Consider the following 6,854-nt stretch of genomic DNA (forward strand, 5'->3'; position numbering starts at 1 on the left):
TTTCCATACTGAAACACAGAGACAGAGTCTGTTTCTATACCAAACCACATGTATAGTCAGTTTCCATACTGAAACACAGAGACAGAGTCTGTTTCTATACTAAACCACATGTATAGTCAGTTTCCATACTGAAACACAGAGACAGAGTCTGTTTCTATACTAAACCACATGTATAGTCAGTTCCCATACTGAAACAGAGACAGAGTCTGTTTCTATACTAAACCACATGTATAGTCAGTTTCCATACTGAAACACAGAGACAGAGTCTGTTTCTATACTAAACCACATGTATAGTCAGTTTCCATACTGAAACACAGAGACAGAGTCCGTTTCTATACTAAACCACATGTATAGTCAGTTTCCATACTGAAACAGAGACAGAGTCTGTTTCTATACTAAACCACATGTATAGTCAGTTTCCATACTGAAACAGAGACAGAGTCTGTTTCTATACCAAACCACATGTATAGTCAGTTTCCATACTGAAACAGAGACAGAGTCTGTTTCTATACTAAACCACATGTATAGTCAGTTTCCATACTGAAACACAGAGACAGAGTCTGTTTCTATACTAAACCACATGTATAGTCAGTTTCCATACTGAAACACAGAGACAGAGTCTGTTTCTATACTAAACCACATGTATAGTCAGTTTCCATACTGAAACACAGAGACAGAGTCTGTTTCTATACTAAACCACATGTATAGTCAGTTTCCATACTGAAACACAGAGACAGAGTCTGTTTCTATACTAAACCACATGTATAGTCAGTTTCCATACTGAAACAGAGACAGAGACAGTTTCTATACTAAACCACATGTATAATCAGTTTCCATACTGAAACACAGAGACAGAGTCTGTTTCTATACTAAACCACATGTATAGTCAGTTTCCATACTGAAACACAGAGACAGAGTCTGTTTCTATACTAAACCACATGTATAGTCAGTTCCCATACTGAAACAGAGACAGGGTCTGTTTCTATACTAAACCACATGTATAGTCAGTTTCCATACTGAAACACAGAGAGAGAGTCAGTTTCCATACTGAAACACAGAGAGAGAGTCAGTTTCTATACTAAACCACATGTATAGTCAGTTTCCATACTGAAACAGAGAGACAGAGTCTGTTTCTATACTAAACCACATGTATAGTCAGTTTCCATACTGAAACAGAGACAGAGACAGTTTCTATACTAAACCACATGTATAGTCAGTTTCCATACTGAAACACAGAGAGAGAGTCAGTTTCCATACTGAAACACAGAGAGAGAGTCAGTTTCTATACTAAACCACATGTATAGTCAGTTTCCATACTGAAACAGAGACAGAGTCAGTTTCTATACTAAACCACATGTATAGTCAGTTTCCATACTGAAACAGAGACAGAGTCAGTTTCTATACTAAACCACATGTATAGTCAGTTTCCATACTGAAACACAGAGAGAGAGTCAGTTTCCATACTGAAACACAGAGAGAGTCAGTTTCTATACTAAACCACATGTATAGTCAGTTTCCATACTGAAACAGAGACAGAGTCTGTTTCTATACTAAACCACATGTATAGTCAGTTTCCATACTGAAACAGAGACAGAGTCTGTTTCTATACTAAACCACATGTATAGTCAGTTTCCATACTGAAACAGAGACAGAGACAGTTTCTATACTAAACCACATGTATAGTCAGTTTCCATACTGAAACACAGAGACAGAGTCTGTTTCTATACTAAACCACATGTATAGTCAGTTTCCATACTGAAACACAGAGACAGAGTCTGTTTCTATACTAAACCACATGTATAGTCAGTTCCCATACTGAAACAGAGACAGGGTCTGTTTCTATACTAAACCACATGTATAGTCAGTTTCCATACTGAAACACAGAGAGAGAGTCAGTTTCCATACTGAAACACAGAGAGAGAGTCAGTTTCTATACTAAACCACATGTATAGTCAGTTTCCATACTGAAACAGAGACAGAGTCAGTTTCTATACTAAACCACATGTATAGTCAGTTTCCATACTGAAACACAGAGAGAGAGTCAGTTTCTATACTAAACCACATGTATAGTCAGTTTCCATACTGAAACAGAGACAGAGTCAGTTTCTATACTAAACCACATGTATAGTCAGTTTCCATACTGAAACAGAGACAGAGTCAGTTTCTATACTAAACCACATGTATAGTCAGTTTCCATACTGAAACACAGAGAGAGAGTCAGTTTCCATACTGAAACACAGAGAGAGAGTCAGTTTCTATACTAAACCACATGTATAGTCAGTTTCCATACTGAAACAGAGACAGTCAGTTTCTATACTAAACCACATGTATAGTCAGTTTCCATACTGAAACACAGAGACAGAGTCAGTTTCTATACCAAACCACATGTATAGTCGGTTTCCATACTGAAACAGAGACAGAGTCAGTTTCTATACTAAACCACATGTATAGTCAGTTTCCATACTGAAACACAGAGACAGAGTCAGTTTCTATACTAAACCACATGTATAGTCAGTTTCCATACTGAAACAGAGACAGAGTCTGTTTCTATACTAAACCACATGTATAGTCAGTTCCCATACTGAAACAGAGACAGGGTCTGTTTCTATACTAAACCACATGTATAGTCAGTTTCCATACTGAAACACAGAGAGAGAGTCAGTTTCCATACTGAAACACAGAGAGAGAGTCAGTTTCTATACTAAACCACATGTATAGTCAGTTTCCATACTGAAACAGAGACAGAGTCAGTTTCTATACTAAACCACATGTATAGTCAGTTTCCATACTGAAACACAGAGAGAGAGTCAGTTTCTATACTAAACCACATGTATAGTCAGTTTCCATACTGAAACAGAGACAGAGTCAGTTTCTATACTAAACCACATGTATAGTCAGTTTCCATACTGAAACAGAGACAGAGTCAGTTTCTATACTAAACCACATGTATAGTCAGTTTCCATACTGAAACACAGAGAGAGAGTCAGTTTCCATACTGAAACACAGAGAGAGTCAGTTTCTATACTAAACCACATGTATAGTCAGTTTCCATACTGAAACAGAGACAGAGTCAGTTTCTATACTAAACCACATGTATAGTCAGTTTCCATACTGAAACACAGAGACAGAGTCAGTTTCTATACCAAACCACATGTATAGTCGGTTTCCATACTGAAACAGAGACAGAGTCAGTTTCTATACTAAACCACATGTATAGTCAGTTTCCATACTGAAACACAGAGACAGAGTCAGTTTCTATACTAAACCACATGTATAGTCAGTTTCCATACTGAAACAGAGACAGAGTCTGTTTCTATACTAAACCACATGTATAGTCAGTTTCCATACTGAAACACAGAGACAGAGTCAGTTTCTATACTAAACCACATGTATAGTCAGTTTCCATACTGAAACAGAGACAGAGTCTGTTTCTATACTAAACCACATGTATAGTCAGTTTCCATACTGAAACACAGAGACAGAGTCCGTTTCTATACTAAACCACATGTATAGTCAGTTTCCATACTGAAACAGAGACAGAGTCTGTTTCTATACTAAACCACATGTATAGTCAGTTTCCATACTGAAACAGAGACAGAGTCTGTTTCTATACTAAACCACATGTATAGTCAGTTTCCATACTGAAACAGAGACAGAGTCTGTTTCTATACTAAACCACATGTATAGTCAGTTTCCATACTGAAACACAGAGACAGAGTCTGTTTCTATACTAAACCACATGTATAGTCAGTTTCCATACTGAAACACAGAGACAGAGTCTGTTTCTATACTAAACCACATGTATAGTCAGTTTCCATACTGAAACACAGAGACAGAGTCTGTTTCTATACTAAACCACATGTATAGTCAGTTTCCATACTGAAACACAGAGACAGAGTCTGTTTCTATACTAAACCACATGTATAGTCAGTTTCCATACTGAAACAGAGACAGAGACAGTTTCTATACTAAACCACATGTATAATCAGTTTCCATACTGAAACACAGAGACAGAGTCTGTTTCTATACTAAACCACATGTATAGTCAGTTTCCATACTGAAACACAGAGACAGAGTCTGTTTCTATACTAAACCACATGTATAGTCAGTTCCCATACTGAAACAGAGACAGGGTCTGTTTCTATACTAAACCACATGTATAGTCAGTTTCCATACTGAAACACAGAGAGAGAGTCAGTTTCCATACTGAAACACAGAGAGAGAGTCAGTTTCTATACTAAACCACATGTATAGTCAGTTTCCATACTGAAACAGAGACAGAGTCAGTTTCTATACTAAACCACATGTATAGTCAGTTTCCATACTGAAACACAGAGAGAGAGTCAGTTTCCATACTGAAACACAGAGAGAGAGTCAGTTTCTATACTAAACCACATGTATAGTCAGTTTCCATACTGAAACAGAGACAGAGTCAGTTTCTATACTAAACCACATGTATAGTCAGTTTCCATACTGAAACAGAGACAGAGTCAGTTTCTATACTAAACCACATGTATAGTCAGTTTCCATACTGAAACACAGAGAGAGAGTCAGTTTCCATACTGAAACACAGAGAGAGTCAGTTTCTATACTAAACCACATGTATAGTCAGTTTCCATACTGAAACAGAGACAGAGTCTGTTTCTATACTAAACCACATGTATAGTCAGTTTCCATACTGAAACACAGAGACAGAGTCTGTTTCTATACTAAACCACATGTATAGTCAGTTTCCATACTGAAACACAGAGACAGAGTCTGTTTCTATACTAAACCACATGTATAGTCAGTTTCCATACTGAAACACAGAGACAGAGTCTGTTTCTATACTAAACCACATGTATAGTCAGTTTCCATACTGAAACACAGAGACAGAGTCTGTTTCTATACTAAACCACATGTATAGTCAGTTTCCATACTGAAACACAGAGACAGAGTCTGTTTCTATACTAAACCACATGTATAGTCAGTTTCCATACTGAAACACAGAGACAGAGTCTGTTTCTATACTAAACCACATGTATAGTCAGTTTCCATACTGAAACAGAGACAGAGACAGTTTCTATACTAAACCACATGTATAGTCAGTTTCCATACTGAAACACAGAGACAGAGTCTGTTTCTATACTAAACCACATGTATAGTCAGTTTCCATACTGAAACACAGAGACAGAGTCTGTTTCTATACTAAACCACATGTATAGTCAGTTCCCATACTGAAACAGAGACAGGGTCTGTTTCTATACTAAACCACATGTATAGTCAGTTTCCATACTGAAACACAGAGAGAGAGTCAGTTTCCATACTGAAACACAGAGAGAGAGTCAGTTTCTATACTAAACCACATGTATAGTCAGTTTCCATACTGAAACAGAGACAGAGTCAGTTTCTATACTAAACCACATGTATAGTCAGTTTCCATACTGAAACACAGAGAGAGAGTCAGTTTCTATACTAAACCACATGTATAGTCAGTTTCCATACTGAAACACAGAGTCTGTTTCTATACTAAACCACATGTATAGTCAGTTTCCATACTGAAACAGAGACAGAGTCAGTTTCTATACTAAACCACATGTATAGTCAGTTTCCATACTGAAACACAGAGAGAGAGTCAGTTTCCATACTGAAACACAGAGAGAGTCAGTTTCTATACTAAACCACATGTATAGTCAGTTTCCATACTGAAACACAGAGAGAGAGTCAGTTTCCATACTGAAACACAGAGAGAGTCAGTTTCTATACTAAACCACATGTATAGTCAGTTTCCATACTGAAACAGAGACAGAGTCTGTTTCTATACTAAACCACATGTATAGTCAGTTTCCATACTGAAACAGAGACAGAGACAGTTTCTATACTAAACCACATGTATAGTCAGTTTCCATACTGAAACAGAGACAGAGTCTGTTTCTATACTAAACCACATGTATAGTCAGTTTCCATACTGAAACACAGAGACAGAGTCTGTTTCTATACTAAACCACATGTATAGTCAGTTTCCATACTGAAACACAGAGACAGAGTCTGTTTCTATACTAAACCACATGTATAGTCAGTTTCCATACTGAAACACAGAGACAGAGTCTGTTTCTGATACTAAACCACATGTATAGTCAGTTTCCATACTGAAACACAGAGACAGAGTCTGTTTCTATACTAAACCACATGTATAGTCAGTTTCCATACTGAAACAGAGACAGAGACAGTTTCTATACTAAACCACATGTATAGTCAGTTTCCATACTGGAAACACAGAGACAGAGTCTGTTTCTATACTAAACCACATGTATAGTCAGTTTCCATACTGAAACACAGAGACAGAGTCTGTTTCTATACTAAACCACATGTATAGTCAGTTCCCATACTGAAACAGAGACAGGGTCTGTTTCTATACTAAACCACATGTATAGTCAGTTTCCATACTGAAACACAGAGAGAGAGTCAGTTTCCATACTGAAACACAGAGAGAGAGTCAGTTTCTATACTAAACCACATGTATAGTCAGTTTCCATACTGAAACACAGAGACAGAGTCTGTTTCTATACTAAACCACATGTATAGTCAGTTTCCATACTGAAACACAGAGAGAGAGTCTGTTTCTATACTAAACCACATGTATAGTCAGTTTCCATACTGAAACAGAGACAGAGTCTGTTTCTATACTAAACCACATGTATAGTCAGTTTCCATACTGAAACAGAGACAGAGTCAGTTTCTATACTAAACCACATGTATAGTCAGTTTCCATACTGAAACACAGAGACAGAGTCTGTTTCTATACTAAACCACATGTATAGTCAGTTTCCATACTGAAACACAGAGACAGAGTCTGTTTCTATACTAAACCACAT

Source organism: Coregonus clupeaformis, unplaced genomic scaffold, assembly GCF_020615455.1.
Source record: "Coregonus clupeaformis isolate EN_2021a unplaced genomic scaffold, ASM2061545v1 scaf1851, whole genome shotgun sequence".
Classification (NCBI taxonomy): Eukaryota; Metazoa; Chordata; class Actinopteri; order Salmoniformes; family Salmonidae; genus Coregonus; species Coregonus clupeaformis.